Consider the following 21,794-nt stretch of genomic DNA (forward strand, 5'->3'; position numbering starts at 1 on the left):
ACAGTAATACACATATAGAACTTAATGCCTATCAGGCTAGTTATTCCATTAACCAACCCTGTCAATATTAAACTACAATAGTTGCAAACAACTACAATCACGTAAAACAGTTTGTATTTCTTTATAGGGCTGCAAAGTGATCAAAATAGGAATAAATTATCATGGAGACCAAAGTTCAGCACAAATCCTAGATGGATAAATATTTGTGTTTATTTAGCGAACCTGTTTCCTTTAGTCATTTTCAGGGCGAGTGCCTGAACAGGTGTCACATAGAGGGTGTGTTCAGCATCAGTCAGTACTATGCATATCTCCTTGTTGTTCTCACATGTCACTGCGAAATTACTGGAATGTAAGCACAAGTGGTAGATTTTTTGTTTCCTTGTCTCAGAACCTGGACGGTTTACATTGAGGTAAGAGGGAAGATCTGAGCTGGTTGTTACAAGATTGTTCTGATCATAAAATATTGCCTAGCACACGTATATCTATGGCAATGTATTGTACTGAATGGGTGCATTTCATTTTCAGCCACCTGACGTCTCTCAGTCAGGTGTGGGCTGAGTTAGAGGTGTAGGATGTTCCTTTTGGGCCCCCTAGCTGTTATCTCCACCTAACAAAAGCGATGAGCGACTACAACTGTTTTCCAGGCAATGGATGTGCTGAAGTTCCTCACTAGTCTGACAGTGGAGTTCTGTTGCTGGCTTGTGGGGATCCGTTTCTTTTAATTTTTTAAGTATAGTTATTAACTTTTTTCAAAGTATAAGAATTTACAGATATTTTATGAAAAGATGGGTAGTTTTGTAAGTAGAGATATACCCTTGGTAATATAACCAACATATAATTATCTGGACCCACTATCTGAGGACATTAATATCTCTTCTCATAAAATATCTCTAACCCTCTTATTGAAAATTGATATGATATGCACATATGCAATAAATAAGAGAGGAAAATATTCTAATATAATATACCTACTGTTGACCAGTGAATCTTAATACTTTGTAGCCCCTGTACTCCCTAGCACACTATAGTATTGCACACTAACTACTGGTGACATGAATACAAACAGATACTTACACCTTCTTAATAGATAATGTTTTAAAGATGTATTATTGGTGGAATATAATATCCTCAATAAGAGTACTATGTGCTTTATAGTTTCAATTTATCCACTGGAGACAAAAATACTAACAGACACTATTAGTTCATTGATGGTGTATTGGTGTTGTAAATGCAACAAGTGTTTTCCTGGGTTTCCTGGGGGTGCTCCGGTTTTTTCCCACATTCCAAAAACATACTAACATGTTAATTGGCTACTGTTAAATTGACCTCAGTCTCTATTGGTCTGTGTATGTATGTGTGTGTGTGCTAGGGAATTTAGACTGTGAGCTCCAATGGGGCATGGACTAATGTGAGTGAGTTCTCTGTATAGCGCTGTGGAATTAGTGGCACTATATAAATAGATGATGATGATCGTGTATCATTTTACACTAGTGACAATAATGGGCATCAAGTTTTAAAACCCTATTAATGACCATGTAAATAGCTTGTGATATCAAGATTGCATATAGGAGCCTATTTATTAAACCTAATTTTCATGTCAATAGACACCAATAGAAGTATGTGCCTAATCTATCAACAGTGCATTACAGCAGATATCATAGATATTTGCTGCTTTGCACTTTTTTCCCCCATAATAGACATCCCCATAGATGTCTATGGAGACTGCTATGTATGGCAATTTAACAGTGAATGAAAATGCTTTTACACATAGAGTAATGTACTCCAGCTCAGGCTGCCGTACATTACCGTTTTTGCTATTTTTCAGCACTCTTCAGAGCTTTACAGTGTGTGCACTGTCACACACCACTCTCTGCAACAGTGAAGTGCAGGAATGTTTGGGCGCATGCCCGACATTTTTAGAAAGCGCATGCACACAAAGCTGCTGTGGATCACAAAGCAACCTTGGGAAGAAAGAGGCAGTGAACAGGTAAGTTTGTAACTTCACAGGAACAGTAGTTTTGCTACTGCTGTTCCTGGTGAAGTGTTTTAATAAATACACATGAACTTTCAATCCTTATCTTTGCAATAAGGATTGAAAGGGATTGTTTTAAAATATGCTCCATAATGTGGTTTGGAAATGTTTATAAATAGCAGCAGCTGCAGTTTGCTCTTGAGTTTAAATCTCTTTTGTGTGCTGTCTCTAGCCCTAAGGAACGTTTCCTTTTTCTGTTTTTAGCACTAAACATTTAAGAGCTTAAACATTACATTTCCAGATTCACACTCTACACACAAGAGGTATCTACAAGCTATAAACATAGATACCTTATTGCCAAAGTTAAAAACTATACATTTTTAAAGCTATAAAAATTTAGGGCAAATGACAGCACATAAGAGCTAAATGCAGCTGCTGCATCTATAAACGGTTCCAAGCCACATTATGGGGCCTATTTATCAATCATTATTTCCTGTAAATTCCCTGAAAATGAACGTTTTCAGGGAGTAGCCGCAAATCTAAGTACCCTGCAAATCTATTATTGGTGCATCGCTTTGCATTTTTTTCGAAATACATAGCAGTCCCCATAGAAGTCTATGGGAACTGCTATGTATTGCAATTTAGCAACTTTCAAAACTACTTTTACACATACGGTAATGTACGCCAGCTCAGGCTGGCATACATTACCGTTTCTGATAGTTTTGAGCACTCCGAAGAGCAGAGCTTTACAGTGCACGTGTAGCCCTGTCACATGACCCAGGTCCTTCGGGTCAGTGCTGTTGGGATGCCTGTGCGCATGCCCAAGTTATCAATTGGTGCATGCGCACAGGATTTGAAAGGAGGAACGAAGAAGCCACCCAGGAACGCATTACGAAGATGAAGTGTTAGGTCAGTTTTTTTTTTCACAGGAACCACAATTTATCAGAACTGCTGTTCCTGTGTAGGTTTTTCATAAATATGAGAAATAGTTCAATCCTTATCAATGTGATAAGTATTAAACTATTTTTCATGTTTTGCGGTCCGTGTTAAATATGCCCCTATATGAGCTGTTCAGACCACAATCTATTTACAGTGTGCAAAAAGCTATATTACTTCAAAGGGGGAAAAGGAGCTTTAAACCTATAGGTACAAGAATACTTGACATTCAAGGAGAACAGATACATTTCTCTAAATCACACAGACTGAGACTTTTATCCTTAATGCCATAAAGGTGAGCCTCTCTCATCTCCCTTCCCTTTCTATTTCCTTTATTCCTTTCCACAGAATTATGTCCACCAGAACTCTTCTCTTGTAGCCTATTAAACAACTAAATTGCACAGCATCAAAATTCTCTCCAGCACTGTGCCATGGAAAACACCAACAAACCCCGAACACAGGACTTGAACTTTTGAAATCCTCCAACATGCAGCAACCACCTCATAAGAACAATCACTCACAAGATATTCTAGAATCAATTTCTCCAAAATTGTTATATGTTTAAGGATGAAAGATAGGCCATGGAGAGATGTTAATGTGCAACCATATCTCCAGCAACTATCTAACAAGTTTGATCCATTTTTTTCCAAAATATTTGGTAAAGATCTATGGAAGTCGAGTATACATTACAACAGATATTTATTTCCCTTGAGTCCATTCCAATTATTTGATCGCAGCATAGAAAGTTTTGCCAAATATCCTTTCTCAACGAGTCTTGTGCTCTCAAGGGAACATACAAACTATTACTTCCGCACATTGCTCAGATGTACATCGGGTGAATATACTACTGCATGTTGGCAGGTCCGGATTAAGACACTGTAGGCCCCTGGTCTAGGGATACTATGAGGCCCCCATTCCTTCTGTCCCCAAGCTGTCATAATCCCCCCCATTATTGATGTCATAATATATTTGAATAAATTAAACTATATATTTTTTCTGTTATATTTTTTCCTTTTTGCTAATCATGACCTCCCCCCCACTCATGATGATCTCCCACCCACCATGTCATGATCTCCCTCCAGTCATAGTTTATCAGCTCTGCTCCACTCCTGCACTTACAGTGGAAGCAGGCAGCTAAAACATTGTATTTGCTGCCTGCCAGCTTCCCTAACGCATCAGAAGATACAAGAAGATCCCTATATTTATAATCGTTTCTAGGCCCCCCAGCTGCATGAGGCCCCTGAGCTTTAGCCCAGAAAGCCCTCGGGTTAATCCGGCCCTGCGTGTTGGTGACATACATTGTGAGGCTTTGGAATCAAAGTCCTAAGGGTTTTGTCAAGCCTGACCAAACATCCAGCCATTTTACCCCGCTGGAGGTGATCAAGTGCAAGGGAATAAAACAAACAAAATCGGGGTAAGCACCAAGTTTGTTGTCAGTTGGGGGAGAGACAGCCTCCTGGAGTTGTCTAACCATGATTACGGCACTCCTCCACTGCTCCGGACATCTTGGTTCCCATCAGACATAGGAATCCTTCTTTTATCGCATCTAAATGAATCGTACTGTATGCCTCCTACCACAGGATGGTCCAGATGCATGCTGACTCCTATTAAATAAGTCGCATAGGATTATATATGCTCTAACTGAACCTGTATTAAAAGAGAAATCCCTTGTATGATGGACTTGGTGACATAGGTGCGGCGGTCAGAGATTCAAGACTCATAGCTATTTTGAGGAGTTCTCCGATATTGGGAATACTCGTAACCTAATTCATTCAGCCCTACCAATGGAACCCTCTATATGAAGAACTTACTGATATTGGTGAGGGAATCTCTGGCCGGTGGAGGACCTACGCTTCATGGAATTGTATTCTGAGGACCAAGTAGATAATATTTTCATTGGGCTATCGAGAATGCAAGTAATTTTAAACCTGACATTTTTGGACAAGTATAAATACTCTTGCAGATAATTCAGTTTACTGGTTTTAAGTTTAGAATCTCCTCAGTTGTTAAGGCAACACTACTATCTTGTGGCCAGAACTGAAATCTTACACTGATTTTACTCGCCATCACGTAGTTATACATTGTTAAACAAGGAATCTGAGATCTAATTCAATATTGGTTTTGGTCTGATGGATAACTGGTGAGGTAAAGGTGGATTTGCCAGAGATATTTTCTCTGGTCATAGTGACTTTTCACAAGGCTTTATTTTGCTAACAATAATCAACACACTCGTGTTGCATCAGTAAACTCAAATCAGATTTGATCAAATTATTCAGAATTTAAATTGCTAATATACGTCAAATTAATTGTATCTTAGTTTTTATGGTTCTATTGTGGATTTTTTTTCTAGTTTCTTAATGGTTTAAGAAACTAGTTTTAGGGATACACCATTCTATTTGCTTGTTTGCTCGTTATGCAATATCAATTTTGATTGTCCTACATACCTGTGACTTTAAAATGTAATGTCATATTATACCTTAGGAATGTTATTTGGGAATCTAGATACAGGTCTCTGGTCATGGTGCAACAGCTTTCTCTTAGTTTTAGCATTTAAAATGGTTACATTCTGGAGACATATGTATTTGCTACAATTTATTCCACTTATCTTTATGCATAGAGATGTTAAACTTGTGTTTTTCTTTTTCAAAATTTTATTTGAAGCAAAAGTCCACGCATTATTATGAGAAAATTGCAACAATCAAGATAGAACATAGAATGTCTGGAAAGTTAATACCTTGGTTCTATCTATGCCCCTGCCCTTGGGCATCTTAAGGACTAGGTCCAAGGGCAGGACACATGTACCAACTGACTCTACAACAAAATTGTGTATCTGATATTGATGTAATTACATTCTTGCATCAACATGACAGTGAAATACCGCCAACAATTAGTGATAACCCACTACTCTGGAACACACATAGCATATGGTATGTGCTAAGACTCAAGTATTGTTTAAATGCCCATAAATCACATGATCTTCCATTGATCCAAAACCTGGAGTTTCCGAATGGTATGGCATCCTATGCCTTTACTATTTGTGAAGCAAGAGGGATTAATGCAATTTTGCAACTTATTGATGGGAAACCAAAAAACACTAATGTATATAGGAGCCTCAGAAAAGTATGAATTTATATTCCATATTTCTTTCTTACAGGCACAATACTATGAGTAAAGTTATAGGATCATTTTCTAATCTAGACTGTCAGAACCCGCAGTTCAATTAGCCGCGAGGTTCCTTAATAGACTTGCATGTTATGTTTCCGAGTGATGTGCGGATAATGATCTTTTGTGCATTTTTTGCTCTCTTCATAGGGTAGCAAAAATGAATGATTTAATTGTTACAGTAATTGCATTCATTTGCACAGAAACATAATGTGCAAGGCCACTACAGAACCTTGTGGCTAAATTAATTGCCTCCCTAGGGCCTGATTCATGTGTAGATGCAATCCATAGTGTATCTTCTGCGATTAAGCACCACACATGCCCAGAAAGGCTCATTAAGTTAATGAGCGCAATTGCAGGCAAGTTATATCCGCACGCAAGTAACACAACTGCCTACTAGAGGTGGAACGGGGGAGAGAAGGGGTGGACTAACAGGCCATGTAAGGTAAAGGCGTTTCAATGCAGATATGGCCAGTTCAAGTCCTGTGTTTGTCATAAGTACGCTTGTTTTCAGCCATATCTTTTACTATCAATACATGTCAAGAGTAAATTCCGTCTTACTTACCAGGTTCAGATACACAGGGCCGGCCTAATATGCCATGTTCCTTCGCTTCGGCGTCTTCTGATGGTGGCCACCATCTTGGATGTGTTGGTTTTTGTTTTCCATGTTTAGTAATGGCTTATTACTTTACACTCCCACTCTTCCACCAGACTAGTTAAGGTACCTGTTCTGGCAATATGGTGCCAGATCTTCATGTCCAGTTAGCCTGCTAGCTGTTGGATTGTGTGGCTTCTGTAATCCTGTGTTTCCCTTATGAATCCTTGTATTCTTTATCCGTTAGCCTGCAAGTGTCAGGCTCGAATAGAGAGGAACACTAACCGGTATTGGCGCTACTGAACTAATAGGTGCGGAGTCTAACGTACCCCTGGTTTTCACCAGGGACCCCCGCAAGGAGCTATGGACTTTTCTGCACAAGGTGCGCAGGTCGCAGTCCTGTTAGTCAGTTACCGGTGTAGTAAAGAGGAGTCAGACGGTCCGGGTCAAGCCAATCGGTATGCGAGGTACAGAGGGAGAATCCAGAAGAAATGTCAAACAAGCCAAGGTCGCAGGTACACGGTGGGTCAAACAGAATAGAAAATGGTCAGCAAGCCGGGTCACAACAGGAAGGCAGAGACTGGAGAATGGTCGAGGAAGCCTGGTCAAAACATGGAGCACAAACAGTGGGAGCTAGAGGCAGGAACCTGTTATTCTGGCACCCTAATGGTGCCAGAGCCAGGTTTAAATAGATGAAGGAGGCAGATGATAGTTTCCGTGAACAGGCACAGGAAGTGCCGAAGACGGGACGGGCCACTGCGCATGGGGGCGCGGCTATCCTGTTGCCCGGCAACCGTCCGGGCAGAGCAGCGGTGACAGGCGTCCGTCTCCGCCGAGTGGAAGTACGGCGGAGACGGTGCCTGACAGCTAGCTGTTGGATTGTGTGACTTCTGTAATCCTGTGTTTCCCCTTATGAATCCTTGTATCCTTTATCCATTCCTATTCAGTAGATTCAGGTATCCAACGCTATATCCTTCTCAGCAGATCCTGGAATCCAGTGCTATATGAATCTCAGCTAATCCTGGTATTCTGCATCTGTTACCCTCCAATTTATCCTGCTTTCCTGGCCTTCCTATTCTGGTCCTCCCTTTGTCGCATTTTTTTAACTATTATACAGCTAAAAGCTGTTGTATATATTCTCTGAACTTTTATTGTACTTATGAGCGTATACAGCAGTCTGTTATTTATGTCCTACATATGGCAAGTACAGTTTAAACTTTGCTTGTTTGCACCCAGGTTCAAATCAAAATGTATCTTGAGATATGCTTTGATTTGAATACAGGCGGAAGTTGCATGCACATTTTAAAAACGGAACTTGTGTCCAAGTTGAGTTCAGACATGAATCTAGCCCTTAAGTGTTTATAGTACTTTATAACAAATAGATTGTAACTGCTTGCTCAAATACGCAAATTTAACTATGAAGACCAGAACAATATGCATCTTTTTTTTCAAAACACATTTAACGTTGGAAAGTATTGCATACCCTGAGGAATGCTAGTAGTTTAGTCGGATTTATGGCCACCTACTGGGTTTTATAAAATTGCTTTAGGATATTACTGTGATATTCTGTTATACTTGCATTATGTGGTAGCGCCACTGGCAAATGTACTGAATATTTTTATTGTACATTTAATAATGTTGATTGTTTATATAAGTACTGTTAACCCATTTCTAATCATGACTACAGTAGACTTAACCAGACCACTCTTTGTATTTACTGGTTATACCAGTTATAACTTTTGTTACAGGATAAAGCAACTTATTTTTTCGTATTGTTTTGCAATCAATTGTATTTTCTTTTATTTTTTTTATTTTATTGGACTATACACAACAGGCGATGTTGGTCCCAACAAAAGGGAATACAGTTTCATGTTTCTGTCACATGATTGGTTTCCTTTTAGGGATCCCAAGAAATACAATACAACTGTTTTCCATTTCTGTTTAATAATTGAAAATTGTGCATCTTAAGACCCTATGATGGCATCTCTGCAAGCATTTTAAAAATGATAAAATAGAAATTTATACAGACTTGTATCTTTTGTTGGCTGGAGTTACCAAATGAGGGCGCTCAAAAATGAGGTCATAATGTATTGTATATACTGAGAACTAAAACAATGTATCTAATGCTTTCAGAAAAACCGGAAATCTCACCTTCATGTTTGAAGCCAGCAATCTGTACGGTGCACTTCAGATCTAAGCCTAGAGTGCTAATTGTTTTATATGAGCTACTACTAAATTTAATAATTGCATACACAAAACTTTTTGAAGTTCTCTGAACAAAGATCTGGCACCATTCTATTATGGGGTGAAACATTTTTTTTCCTTTGCTATGTACAACAGTAAAGCTGGCCATATACAAAAATTTTGTTGGTGATTTGGGCCTCAAATGGATGGGGAAAAAATACTTATTTCTTGCATACTCAGATGTAGCTTAACCTTGTCACATCATTTTGTGCATAATTCTGATTGTGTGTCTGTGTTTTAGTGCACAGGTGACTTTTTTTTGTTTTTGGTTTTTGTTACTTTTTCTTAGAACTTCCCATCGGAAAGCCTATCATTTGAATTTTGGGCAGGGTTGGGGATCTTCTTTAAAATTTGCAAACAAAATAGCCATTGTGGTCGGAAGATATATAAACTTAATCAAAATCTAAAAAAATGACAGTCCAGTATACAGTATGTACATATAAAGTGTTTTACTGTATTGCCTTGATAAATAAAATATACATACTTACAGTTTTCCTCTTTATAATTCAGAAAATGTACTTCTGTTAGGGTAGAGAAAAATAATATATATGTTTAATTAGAGATGTGTGCAGACCTCTGTATTTTGGTTCTAAAACCAACTTTGGGTTTTGGTTTTTCCTAAAAATCCTCATGTTTTGGATGTTGATTTAAGTAAAATTGTGAAAAATGGTTAACATAATGTGATTTTTGAGCTATTTTTGTTCCTGCATTACTATTTATAGCTCCAACAATCATTCAGTCATTTGCAGTCTATTTTCTAATAGTATCTTAATAACTGTCAAAATATTCACCAATATTTGCCAATGGCTGCAGCTACTTGGCTGGCTAAAATTAGTGACTCGGCTACGGCACAAATACATGGCAGTTTAATGAAAGATACAATTCCTATGAAACATAGTGATACATAAGTGTGCAGAAAGTGTGGAATATCATCTTGTTACTACCTCTTGCTTAAGTTGGTGGAATGGCAGATGATATACTTTTTTTTTTTTTTTTTTTGCAGCTGCTGCAATGTTCTACATGCGGTTGCTGCCCATGAATTTTACAGGCTGCGAACAGCATCTCCTGCACTGACCTCTCATTTTTTAAGAAATTCTGCACCTCAAGTTTATTGTGTTTGCAAAGCATGGTATGTGTTGCAATTCACCCAGTTAAAATGTTCACTCCGATATCGGCAATGTGGAATGCTGACGAGAGTCTTAGCGGGGTGAGCCATTTGGCTATGGCATTCCTGGATTTTTTTTCAACAGAATGACAGTGGTATGTTTCTTTGTGAAACCAGCGATACAAAGAGTTGCTTGCCTGTGAATGACCTGGCATTGTGTGCTAGCAATACTATGCCGAAAGAATGATGAAGCTACTGGAGTGGCTGATGGTGATTTGTCTACCCATGTGGCCTGTCACTGTCATGTAGTATTTTGTTTGGCCAGTACTGCTTCTTCACATATCCGTAGTTAAGTGGACAGTCGGTACAATGGCATTTTCTAAGCACTGAATTATTTATTTAACCTCCCTATACAGCTGAGGAATTTGGTAGTGTGGACACATGCCATCAACTGATCGGCTAAAAACTGAAGCATTGATGGTAGTAGGGTGTACATCCAATGCTAACATAGCTGTTATGGATTTAGTGATCCACTGTGCAACAGGATGCTGACTTTCATATTTGGTTAATCTTTCGAACGCTTGCTTCACAGACACTTGTATAAAATTATGCATACTCTTGGTCATCTTCTCTATATATGTATCACCCCAACAGCAGGAGCAGCTGTAGTGTCCAAGGATGTCTTTTGGGAATCGTGGATTGCACTAGGAAAGTCAGTTGGAATCAGGGCCCAATTAAGGATTCCGGCCGCCCTAGACTATTTCAGCAGTATTGCACCCCCCATCCTTTCCCCAATATAGGCGTTTAGGACTACTCTTGAATATGAATATTCAGGACTATTCTCCAGCATTCACGTTTACACAGATTGTGCAATCTCTCTTACCAGTTCTTGTTCTTCTCTCTTGCTTGTTCTTGCAGCTTTGTTGTCTTCTAGCTGGATTCTGGAAATTCGAGGTCCTGTTTTGAAAACATGCAGCAATTGTATTATAATGCAAAATGTTAACAACAAACCCTGAATGATTAGGCCCTTTAGTCCAAACACAACTGTGCATTATGGGCAGATAAAACTACCCTATAGCACAGGCATACGTCGGCAATAAAATATATGAAAATTGTTGTCAAAGAGCTAGAAAAAAAATAAACCTTTACCAGCCCCACCTGACTATTATTCAGTATGCTAGTGACCCTAGAGACCACAGATATCATCCTCATAACTGTTGCATAATACAAAGATCATGCCCCTAAAATGCTACTCTATTTTTTAAATGCCCCACTCAGCAATTTCTTCAACTCCCTTTATCTGCCCCCCATAATATACATATCATGATCACCCTTAAAAATAAAGCAATGCACACAAACTTATTTGTCTTTGGGATAGCTACTGCATTTGGGAATTCATAGTATAATATTGCTTCCAGTTGATGCACTCTGCCAGATACCATGGAGATACTTAATATATTGCAGGAACATATCATATAATCTAATATTTAAATCATGCATAAATATATTTGCATATGCACTGATGATGCAGATAATGTGTGCACTCTTATTGTCTAGGCACTTATAGCAGTAAATAATTTCAAAGTGGCACTTGCTGTATAATTAAGCACTGCGGAATCAGTGGCGCTATATAAATAAATGATAATAATAATAATAATGCAGCCAGCAGGACACCATAGCTCATCGCCTTCTCTGTGGATAAAGCTTGCCTGGACTGGGTAGGGAGTCAGGACATCAGGGTAATTAACAAGCCGTTCGGCTTGAAATTAAATTGTCTCTTTCAAAGACATATTTCATTTAACTGCATGGCCCTAGCGCCCCACAAATTTCCGCACTGCGTCTGTCCTTATAAGATGCAAAGTAGGTAGTTGTATATAATTTAAGACTTTTTTGGGCTATTTCAAATATTGGAAGGAGCAAATGTATTTTTTGATGATTGTCATTCCTAGCAAATAATATGTAAAGAAAGTATCAACTGTTAAAATGTGCACAGGACAGTAATACACATATATAACTTAATGCCTATCAGTCTAGTTATTCCATTAACCAACCCTGTCAATATTAAACTACAATAGTTGCAAACAACTACAATCACGTAAAACAGTTTGTATTTCTTTATAGGGCTGCAAAGTGATTAAAATAGGAATAAATTATCATTTAGACCAAAGTTCAGCACAAATCATATATGGATAAATATTTGTGTTTATTTAGCGAACCTGTTTCCTTTAGTCATTTTCAGGGCAAGTGTCTGAACAGGTGTTGCAAAGGGAGTGCGTTCAGCATCAGTCAGCACTATAAATATCTCTTGTTGTTCTCACATGTCACTGTGAAATTACTGGAATGTAAGCACAAGTGGTAGATTTTTGTTTCCTTGTGGCAGAACCCGGACGGTTTACCCTGAGGTAAGAGGGAAGATCTGAGCTGGTTGTTACAAGATTGTTTTGGTTATAAAATATTGCCTAGCACACGTAGATCTATGGCAATGTATTGTACTGAATGGGTGCATTTAATTTTCAGCCACCTGACGTCTCCCATTCGGGTGTGGGCCATGGTAGAGGTGTAGGAGCTTCTTTTTGAGCCCCTCTAGCTGTTATCTCCACCTGACAAAAGCGATGAGTGACCACACCTGTTTGCCAGGCAATGGATGTGCTGAAGTTCCTCACTAGTCTGACAGTGAAGTACTGTTACGGACTTGTGGCGATCCGTTTCTTTTATTTTTTTTAAGTATAACAATTTAGAGATTTTATGAAAAGATGGGTAGTTTTGTAGGTAGAGATATACACTTGGTGATATAACCAATGTCGGGTTAACAAGGCTTGGTGCCCCCATTATTGAACTCTGATAACCTGATTTCCTATTAGCATAATTCTGTCGACAGGAGAGGAAGTGAAACACAAACAAGTTGTTGCAGTTTCAAAATCAGCTCTGAAGGTCTTTTCAGACTGGCCCTTTATTTATACCTAAGGTCCAGCATTAACTGGTTAACAACAAGCACATATAAGGAAATCTCTTTCTTTGCAAATTGTAAGTACATACAAGGAAATCTCTTTAGTTCAGCAAATATTTCTTTGCAACAATAAATATAAGGCAACATCCTTTGTCCAATTCTACGTAATTTCCTCCAGGCCATTTCCTTCAGTTTGGCATCCTGCTATTGTCTGTTCCATAGGAAACACTTGTTTTTCTTCAAGGCGTAGTCCTGTATCTGAAGTATAGTTTTAAGGTATTTTACACATATATTTGTACCTTTTAATAACTATTAATTGTTTTATACTCTCACAATCCCTTCTTTTTATTACATTACGCAAATATACATGTGTTTCCTGACCCTTCCTTTCATGTCATGATACAGGGCTACCCATTTCTCAAGCTACATTTACCCAGATTTTGACCTAAAGTCTCCATGTGGATAGTGAATTAATCATTCACAAGAGAAGGTATCCTTGCATCATTTATTCTTTCCCTAGCAGTATTTCACTGCAGTATACACATGTCATTTCTGCTTGATAGGAGTTATTCCGTTTACATGAGGTACATACATTTTGAGTTTGATTAAAATATGTTGGTACTGGAGTCATGGCCTGATTAACCATTTTTCTAAACTTACAGGATAAATAACAATTCCACACAATCAACAGGATCAAAACCACTATTATTACCAGTATTGGATGGAACATTACCTTAAAAATACCTGTTGCAGTGGGGGAATTACCTGTGAACACATCCCACCAATGGTGTTGCAGATTATCTTTTAATTGATGAGCTACATATGTTAATTCCTGTGCTTCTATTGTCATCTGCATTTGTGCATGATTAGCTGAATAGTTTACCTGTGCCAAATGCTCTGCCAGGTGCTGGGTGTAGTTTATAGCATTGATTATCCCCTGAAGATCAATAGTTAAGTTATAGGAGGATAGTTTATTTGGGATAAATTGCTGATATATGTATTGTCTTTCCTATCCTTATAGAATATATGTCTCATTTCTCCATATTAGATGAATAACATTTTGGATACATCCTGAAAATGGATTAGTCAAGTTATACATTTCTATAGTTTGTTTATCATGGGTTACTAAGCACACTATTTGTGGTGCTACTTCTATAAACATATAATTTCTCGTGTCATGGAGCTCCCAATTACATACACTATTCGGATGTTCTAACTTACAAGGTTCATAAACTTGAGTGTTTTGAGAGCACACTATTCCATTGTCTGCATTTGAACACAATTCTAACTTATGTGTGGGACAGGTAATATGAGGAATTTACACATTATCTCGGTCCTCAGTATACTGTATGTCCAGGGCCGTCTTTCCCATTGGGCACAATGGGCAGGTGCCCGGTGGTTCTGCAGCCCAGGGGGGCCCGTCGGAGGCAGCAAAAAAAAAAAAAAACCTGAAGAAAATACTTACCTTGCGGTCAGCTGGCGATCCGGCTCCCTCCATGGTGGTTATGACCTTCAATCAATTGAACAAAGACATCTGTAAATCTTTCTCACTCAGAGCAGGACTGAAAGAGAGTTATCTAAGTTTTCGAACCATAACCGCTCATCCTTAAAACAGTTAATCTAATTATAATTTCTTTACCTATGTGTTAGGAACCCCTACAGCCGGTACAACAAAACCCAGAGTCTGCTCTGAAGTCTGGTGTTCACTGTTGCCCCTAGTGGTGGGGACAGACTTGGCTGCAGACAAACAGAGGGTCGGAGGATGTGTTACGGCTAAGGAGAACCCAGGAATGGAGTGTTATGACAGACAGCAGCATAGGGTCCAGGCCAGAATTGGTGCCGGCAGCAGACAACGTATGCAAAGAGCAAATCAAGGTCAGGGGTCACAGGCACAGGTTCCGGATCCAGGGACAGGCGTAAGATCAGGGTCACTAGCAGAGAATCAAAATCTGGGTTCAGGCAATAGATCAGGGTCAGAAGCACAGGTTCAAAGTCCAGGAAAAGGCAAGGGTCATACACGGGAAATCAATCATAGGTTAAACACCAAACACAGGGACAAAGTAGCAGGCAGCAGAACTGAAACAGGACACTAACTGGCAGGGAGGCTAAGCCCTACCTGCCTTATATACTGGAGCCAACCAATCAGGGTATTTCCCTGCAACAATACACAGGGCACAGCTAATTACAATAAAACCCTAATTGGCCCGCAGGCTGTAGTGCGTGCGCCCGGCTGTACTTAGTGGCTGGGGCGCGATAGCAGTGGTTTCGGCGTCGGGGCCATGAAACCGGATGTGACGTCCCGGTCGTCATAGCGACGGCCGGGAACCAGGGGCAGTGAGTCGCGGTGGTGCCTGCGGCCGCCGCGGCTCATGACACTATGAAGGTCTGTAGTTAGTCATTTTTAACTAATTGAATTCTACATTAACTATGAAAGCTATATATTGCTTAATTCAAAAGATCATAATTTCTTTTACAGGTGGTAGTTGTCCTGACATTCCTTCTAATGGGTAACTGTGGGTCTGATTGTGCACTTGGGGGTGGCTGAGTAGGAGGCAAGTTTACAGCTGTATGTCCCTGGATGTCTTCTAACATCTCCTCCTTTACCATTTGTTCTTGTTCTATTTGTCTACATGCCCTTACCCATGCTGATACTTGGAGTTCTTTATTATTCCTAGTAATCCATATACTATGTTCTTTCTGAAAAGTCTTCCATCTTCTAGGATCCAATGACCCTATATCTGGCATTCCTGCCTTCCTAAAGATGATATGGTTTTCTCTAACAGCCACAATACCTTCTCTTTCCTTAACTAGATCTGCAGGAGTGTATGATGTCTGTACCATCATACCTACCCCCATTACTGCAGTTTTGGGAATACCGGCCCCTAGTAGTTCTTATTGAATAGGAAGAATTGGATACCACCATTGTGTTTAGCCCAATGGAGACTCGCTGTTCACTTGATGTGACTCGTCCTGATGTGAAGGAGGGTGATGCAGCAGTGAGTCCTGTCTTGAGGTGAACGGGTAGACGTGATTTCCAGACTCGTGTAGTCGGACGGGTATGAGGATGGCAGTGTGCTCCGAATACGTATATGGTGTATCAGGAAGTTGGTGGATAATTGTAATTGCTCATTTTCTGTGGCTTATATACACTGAGCGCACAAAGTATCATTGTGCCACTAACCAGGCGCTTCAGTGTTCGGTCTCTTACTGGTATCCCGCCTTAGGGATTTCATGGGCAACTGACATTGGTTGCACCCGAAAGCCCCGTTGTACCACCAGTTGAATTTGTTCCCGGACTGGTCTATCCCCATCTACCTTATTAGCTACAGGGTACAACAACCCTTTACGCCAGGTCACTCTCCCCACCTCCATCACTGGAATGCTGCCGCCAGCCTGGCACCTCATGCCTTCCAGTTAGGGATCAGAGAGCTGTGCTGCCCTGAAATCTTCCCTGCGGACCTCACTATCATCTAAGTCCGGAAACGCTGCAGGGGGGTCTATGCTGGGGTGACTAGGGTCAGTAAAAGTGTGGTCAGTCAAAGGGAGGTCTGTGGTCAGCTATACTAACCGCCAGAGCTGGCATACTGCTAGGGACAGGAGCATCACTGGGCACCCCCACAATATAAGGTTGGCAAGAGACAACATCCTATGCGTTGTTAGGGGATGTAGTCTTTCCAGAGTCAAAGAACTGGCTGTTTCCTGTAGAAATAGCAGCTGTAGTCTTTTCCTTTGGGCTGGGTTCTGCAGGTGTACATCCTGAAGACTGTAGACGGGCAGCTTGGCTCCAGGTAAAAAAGTTGAAAATTGCAGTAACAATTCCACCCCAACATCGTTGCCCAAGATCACATCAGTCTCTCTCGCTTTCTCTCTCTCGCTTTCTCTTTTTCTCCCCTCATTGAATTTATTCCCATGTCTTCCAATCCTCTTTATCCACAGCTCTATCCCATTTCACACATCCTGAATCTGGTATTTGAAAGGGTTGAACACTACATATCAATGTACATAACTCTGCCACATCACACAACAAAAGCATATGGTTGGTTTTGACCACAGGAACACATTACGGACCACTTTTTGTGGTGGCTTGCTCACAGAAACCTAAGGTACAAAACAACCCTTCAATAAACATTCTCTTTTCATGCCGTACTTCTGAGAGACAAGATCATCCCAATCATCTCTTATCTCAACACAGTGGTTTCCAGTACACGTATAGCTGTGATATAAATACTGTGAGCCAAATGGGCAGAGTTACATTGGTGGTATACCACAGGTAGGTTTATTGAGTGTGAAGCAAAGTAGAGGACAGTGGTGTTATACTTGCTGGGAAGCAGTGGGTTGTTTGTGAGAGGAAATTATATAGTTCATGTGTTTTATATGGAATTTGTATTTATAAGGTTATGTAGTGCATTCATACTGGAAACTGAGAATGTGATGTATGTGATATAAATATGAGGATTGCGCATTTGTAGAGATAGTGAAGTGAGACTGCATAAATGTTTCATTTAGGACATATATCGTGGGTGGAGGAAGGCTGCATGGCAGAGTGTGATGAAGAACCATTACTTTGGCATAATATGAACTGGGGGCATTACTATGCCATAATATGAAATAACAGATTTTTGTAAGGTATTCTTTCATATTTTTTTTAACATTTTAAAACTCTTTCTTATAGCAATCTACTTTTGTGTATCTCTTTTACTGTTCCTATTTGAGTATCAAGTGCATGAAATATTAGAATACCTTTCTGTATATATTTATACCGGTTGTTAATTTATTTGAATCCCACCACTGTATATGTGTGTGTGTGTGTGTATATTTATATTTATATATGCATATGCATGTGCAAATATGTGTACCAGAATTCTTTCAGTGAAGTGCTAGCCACACCCCCACATTAGGTTGGCCACACCCACGTGGCAAATGTCACTCCCACTTACATGGGGGGCGCCGGTGCCCTTTCTCGCCCAGGGCACTAAAATGTCTAGTTACGGCAATGCCTGGCAAGACTACAAGTGACCGACCACATGATGGCTTGCTAAATTTATATAGACAATAAAAATTCCCTCTCCAAATACCACTTCCAAACAATATAACTAGTGATCAACCCCATATTCATAACTAAGAGAAGGAAAGGCATACCATATTTTGAAGTGTTATGTCCATTTCTATTGTCACCAATAAAGGCTGTCCGATGTGGTTCAAAAGCACGAAGAAATTTAATAGCAAAAATATAGCAAAGCATTTAATACAAGAAAGTACAACCGATACATTACACTTGCCCACTGAATCCAGTAACAGTCATTCAAGCCTGAATTCTGTGGTCAAAGAGAGAGTGATACTGTCTAGTGGCTTTTTATGCAGTTTGAGTTGACAAAACAACAGTGATGATGTCACAATGTACACAAATATAACACTAAAACAGGTCATCATTGGTTCAGGATTCAGTACAGTGTAGGTAATCGGTCAGTTCAAACAATTATTCTCCAAAGGTGGGGGGAGCTCATTCCAACAGCTGTGTAAGTATCTTGTCTCAAGGAACTGCCTAAAATCTAGTTTAAACTAACCCATTAACAGAGTACTTCTGAGAATTAATCTTATAGTAATCATAGCTGGTGACTGCTAAGTGTGATCGCTTCTCTGATGATATCGGATTCCTACTGGTAAAATGGGAATTAATATAAAACCAAACACCATACATTTCTAAGGACTTGAACCATAAATACCTTTTAATGTATGTTTATCTTTGTATAAATAATCTCTAAGTCTTAATAATAAAAGAATGGGAGTTGGAACTTTCTTAAAAGTGAACTACATATGTAGGTGTGAATGTAAATGTATTTGCTTTGTTTACCTGTGCGACTGCATAATTAATCCTGGTATGACATAGCATGCAAATCGCACGGAAAACTATTACAATCGATATTTCTACATTTAGAACTTCATCCAATTGTTCGACTTCAACAGAAGCATGCTGTCCCGCAGGGAATGAGAGGAAATGTGTATCGGCTCAACTCATCCACTGGACCTCTCTGCTTGGTAACAACTATAGACCGGTAAAGTAGTATTGGATATATTAATGATAATCTTGGGTCTACGTGACTCTCCCCAGAAAAGATGTTACAGTTTAGTATTGGGAAGATGCAAATTGGTGTTGCGGCACTGTCATTGGCCTACCCTGAAGACCAACCCCTGTAGGAGGGGAAAGGTGACAAAATGTTTTTAACAGAGGAGATCACTTCCAATCCAATTGAAGGACTATCTCTCTCTACTGCCTGCCACAGGAACACAGATTTCTATACGCAAATTAATGATCTGAAAGTACAGCCCACTTGTTTTTATAACTGGTATGCCTTCATTATTGGTATGTCAATAGTTCTCTGTATGTTACCATATCCAAATGCCCCAGTACCTTTGTATATTAAATCTAAAATTCAATATGTTCTGTCCTGGACATGAAGAGCATTGCTTGACCACATGAACCCTTGGAGCGCTGGCATAGGAATTGATAATGCATGAGTCTATCGTGGGCCAGCGTGTAACTTCCTGTAACAGTCCTGGGGGTAAATGTATCAAGCTGAGAGTTTTCTGGCGGATTTGAAAAGTGGAGATGTTGCCTATAGCAACCAATCAGATTCTAGCTATCATTTTGTAGAATGTACTAAATAAATGATAGCTAGAATCTGATTGTTTTTTCAAACCCGCTGGAAAATTCTCAGCTTGATACATTTATCCCCTGGGATGTTAAGTAAGAACACTTTGGTTGCTGGAGCTGGTATTACTAACCACTATGTAACAAGGAGCAATGTGTGGAACAGTATGTTGGGGTCCCATTGCCCTTATTCAACAGGTGGTGGCAGAACAGAGTGTGTAAGCACTGTTTGAGGGCAATTCAGCAAATCTATAACTTGTGATAGGCGAGACAAAGATTGAGCACTGAAATGCTGTAACCCCATACAATAAACACACAAAGCCACGAACGCTGGGATTGCATTCCAGAGAGCTTTGTGGCAGCGGTGGAATGCATACCATTTATATATCTGTATCAATACAAAACTTTTCACTTAGGAAACAATAGGAAAGTCCAGTCCCACAGAGATGCAGATACAGACTTGTGTGCAATAGAAAGCTGAGTGATGTTTCCCCTTCACATTGTAGTTAAAACAGGTTTGTTCCACCATGTTTGTAGGTAATCAGCCTGCTCAGGCCTGCTGGCAAGGAATAACGTTAGTACGCCATAGTGTCCTTTACGCATCCTGAGAATACTTGGCCAATTTAGTTGATGAAAGACTTTGATTGGGAGAATAGCACCATATATATATATATATATATATATATATATAAAAATATATATAGTAAATTCCCTGAGAATTAAAGTTAGGGAATGTATTTCAGAGGTTAACCATTTCATTTATCAACACATATTACTGAAATTGGTCCTGTCTTACTCCTGTTCATCGGAGTATTGCTTTATTAATTGGTCATCAGTGTGGAAAATCGTTTTATTGATCCCTCCTTCAAACAGCGCTTCATGGGAGTGACATAGTTCAATTGCAACCACAATAGAGGGATACCTGATCATCCGCAAAATGTCCCTCAGATACAAAATGGCCCTTGTTGGTACAGTATTACAGAATAGTCTAATAAATGTGCACCTGCAAGAACAATGCCACGTATACCTAATAAGCTAGTTGTTACCCTCAACCAACACTGTATGCTAGATGTAAAATTATAATGCAATAACTGCTAGACTCAGGAATAAGTAAAGCCTGTGTACCTAATAAGTCTGCACGCACCGTGTTAACCATGACAACAGATTTAACTTGTTGAGGAGACACTCCATTATAAACCTGTAAGCTACATTGCTTAGATAGCAGCTCCTCCATAGCATCATTTGTACTTGCAGCCCTTCCTTATAGCAGACCCCATATGTATGCACTACAACTGTTACTGGGACAAAATGAAGTGTAAGAAAAACATGCATACTATATACTAGAGTTGCTCACTGACCCCCGTGTGTTGGTTATGGATCTGGATTACCTTCGGGGTTTTCGCATTGGTTTTGCCAAAACCACCCTTGCGTGTTTTGGTTTTGGTTTTGCTTAGCTATTTTTTACAAAATTCCATTTTTTGGGGTAAAATCACATAATTTCGGTATTATTTTGTACCTACATTATTATTAACCTTACTAATACTAAATTTCAGTGATTTGCATTCAATTTTTACCATCTCACAGGTCACAATATGCTTTTCATACACTTTCAGCCAAATACTGCAGCGAGCTGGCTGGATGTTAAGCGACAGAGCAACGACACAAACACACTGCAGTTTATATCACATTAGGAGAGGTAACCTGAACAATTTATCAAGCCAAGCAGTTCATCTACAAGGAGTGCAAGTGCAAGTCCAACATGGCCCTCCCTAAACAAGCTAACAATGGGCTTGTTAGAGTAATGGCAGGAACACACATTAGTGTAAGGAAAGATTAATGGTACAAGATGGAATTGTCCTTGGGCCCTCCCATCCATCCATATGTTGGATCTTACAAAGGACATGCACACTTTAACAAACTAAGCACTTCATCGACAAGGGCTGCCACTTTTGTGGCTGAAGTGCTTGGTTTGTTTGGGCCCCCACTAAACCAGCTATCAATGCCCTAGAGGCAGGTTAGACCAACAGTGCTGTAAAATGAATTCTACACTGTCAAGATGTTGTCATCATATTCAGCATCATCTTCACCCTCATCAGTGTGTACATCATCATCACAGACTATTAATTCATCTCCGCTGGAATCCGCCATTAGAGAAGTGTCAGTACTTGGATGTATTTGCCGGTA

At 39.6% G+C, this 21,794-nt stretch overlaps 1 protein-coding gene across 1 annotated transcript in view; it reads left to right on the forward strand.

Moving 5' to 3' along the window:
• The first annotated feature begins 320 nt into the window (after positions 1–320).
• The window catches only part of LOC142139929 (complement component receptor 1-like protein), a 92,842-nt gene continuing 71,368 nt past the window's right edge, over positions 321–21,794 (forward strand). The window contains exon 1 of the mRNA XM_075197792.1: positions 321–410. The gene's annotated coding sequence lies outside the window, so the exon portion shown is untranslated. The remainder of the gene's footprint in view (positions 411–21,794) is intronic.

Source organism: Mixophyes fleayi, chromosome 2, assembly GCF_038048845.1.
Source record: "Mixophyes fleayi isolate aMixFle1 chromosome 2, aMixFle1.hap1, whole genome shotgun sequence".
Lineage (NCBI taxonomy): Eukaryota > Metazoa > Chordata > Amphibia > Anura > Limnodynastidae > Mixophyes > Mixophyes fleayi.